Source organism: Vespula vulgaris, chromosome 15, assembly GCF_905475345.1.
Source record: "Vespula vulgaris chromosome 15, iyVesVulg1.1, whole genome shotgun sequence".
NCBI classification, from domain to species: Eukaryota; Metazoa; Arthropoda; class Insecta; order Hymenoptera; family Vespidae; genus Vespula; species Vespula vulgaris.
This window is the reverse complement of record NC_066600.1, coordinates 4,512,501-4,515,000: the sequence shown is the minus strand read 5'-3', so window position 1 is coordinate 4,515,000 and position 2,500 is coordinate 4,512,501. Positions and strand designations below refer to the sequence as shown.

The window sequence follows — 2,500 nt, the reverse complement described above, 5'->3', positions numbered from 1 at the left end:
ACAAATCAAAGCGCGATCTAACCCTTTAGTGACGCGTCCCTCCCCCATGTTTTCTTCCAAGTATTACGCGGCAAAGTTAACTGCACCACATATCAGGTTTTAGTGATTTTTCCTCGAAAAAAGCATCTCACGATCTATCATATCAAGATATTTCAAAGTATTTCTCCTTCCCTAATAACCCACCCTAAATCCTCAAAAGCCACTCCCCTTTCATTTCCATCAAACTCACACCCATTTCGAGTTCCCTCCTCCCTTCTCCCTTCTTTCTATACTATCATTTCGTACCTTCAATATCTTTTGAATGTGTGTTTCTCTGTGCGTATGTGAGTGTATGTATCTGCATGCATGTATATAAGTGAACGTATGAATATTGAAGGATTTTATGACGTTCGATCCTTAAAGGAAACAAAAAAGGAAGAAAAGAAAAAGAATATCTTTTCACTCCTCATATTCATATATCTCTATCGTTGTCCCTTTTTTATGGTCTTCACCCTTTACCCACTTTTATTCCCCTATCCCTATCCTTCTTATCCATCTTATTTACCTCTGCACTTTCCTTTCCCCCATTCCTCTTTTTGTTAATCCTATCTTTCTTATTGCGAGAGATAAATCCGTGCGGATTCGTCTCTCTTAATTATTAATCGTGTGTATGTATGAGTCAGAAGGGTCTCTAATGCTCTGTCTTCCCATTGCTGCGTCGAAAAAAAAGACAAATTAGATGTAACGAAGTTTGTTGACTGTATACATATTATATATATATGTGTGTGTATATATATATATATATATATATATATATATATATATATAAATTTGAAATATATAAGAATAAATATATATGTATATATATATATATACGTATACACTATATGATACACATATATGCATATATATATATATATATATATATATATATATATATATATATTTAAACATGCAAACACGTAGAGTGTGTTCGGAATAATGAAAAAAAAAATTAATTAATTAATTAATTATGTTGTTATTCTACCGACGTAAACAGAGATACGAATGTTTCGTGTATGGGAGAAAAGAAAAAAGAAAAAAAGAAACAAACAAACATACAAAAAATGAAAAGAAAAGGAGATTTTAAGAGTAGTAGGTACTTACTTACTTACTGCTGATGATTGCTTACTTGCTTGCTGGCTTGCTTGCTTGCTTACTTTTTTTCTCTCTCTTCGTTTTCGTATAATACGAGATCGATCGTTCGTTCATTCGATGTGCGACGTAAAAAGACGACGAAAAAGCGTGGTTTTTTAAAAGACGCCAAGCGAGATTAGAACCGAATGATCGTGTCGATCAACTCATTCCGTTTCTTTTTTTATTTCTCTTTTTTTCTTTCTTTCCTTCTTCCTCTTTTCCATTCTTTCTTTTCCTTTTCTTTTTTTTTCGGTTAACTGAATGTTCCTCGTAGCAACGAAATGATTGCATGCAAATCCATATAGCGAATAAATCGAACGTCGTCGATCGTTTATTCTTTATCTCTCTTTTTTTTTTTTTCTTTTTAGAAACCTGAGAGAAATATTTTTCGATTGAAAGACACAACGAATCGGGTCGACACGATTGTGCGGCATATAAATTAACGGGCTAAATACAATTGATATTTATCGAATAGAAAGAATAGGGTGGGGAAGGAGTAATAAAAAGGAAAAGAACAAAATAATTTGTATTATCGATGACTCCTTTTTTTTGTTTGTTTGTTTATATGTTTGTATGTTTGTTCATCTTTTTTCCTCCAGATTGCGTCTAATCGTTTTCTTTTCTGTTACGTTGGAAATTTTCGAACACTCTATACGTACACATAAGTATATAAATATATATATATGTATATGTATATATGTATACATACATATATACATATATATATTTATATATATATATATATAGAAACGTACACACACATACACGCATATACACAAATGTATATGTATATATGGATATGTATCACGGGCGTACACGTACACACATACACAATGCGCTTAAGAATAATTATAATATACACAAAAACACACAGCAGACAGACACGATACATACTGTACACGAGGCACTGCGTCGAGATAGTTGAAACGCGGATTACAATACATACATATATTGCTATTGTCGATTTAACCTCCATATGAAAACAATACATATATATATATATATATATATATATATATAAGAAAAAAGAAAAAAAAAAAGAAGAATAAGAAATTAAATCAAGAAAATCGAATAAGAATGAGTGGTGGGGAAAGAGAGGCAAGAATAAAATAAGAAAAGAGGGGCAACCAATAGTTCGCCGTTCAAGTTTGTGATTTGATATAAATGAGCTGCGAAAAGACGACGAATTAAACGTGATCCATTATATGATATCGGCTCGTGTCTCGGCATTTTTTGTCTCGAACGAAATGGCCGCCATTCGGAAACAAAATGGCTGGCCATTGGCATGTCTGCCATCACTCGTATCACGCGACGTAATCGTTTAAGATCGATCGTCAACGAAGCT

General features: G+C 32.6%; 1 protein-coding gene across 5 annotated transcripts in view; it reads left to right on the top strand.

The window, feature by feature from the left end:
- Positions 1–2,500, top strand: part of LOC127069410 (heterogeneous nuclear ribonucleoprotein L) — a 111,917-nt gene that overhangs the window by 107,256 nt on the left and 2,161 nt on the right. For all 5 annotated transcript variants that reach the window (XM_051006407.1, XM_051006408.1, XM_051006406.1 and 2 more), the window contains one exon: positions 1–2,500. This exon is cut by the window's left edge and continues 9,959 nt beyond it; it is cut by the window's right edge and continues 2,161 nt beyond it. The gene's annotated coding sequence lies outside the window, so the exon portion shown is untranslated.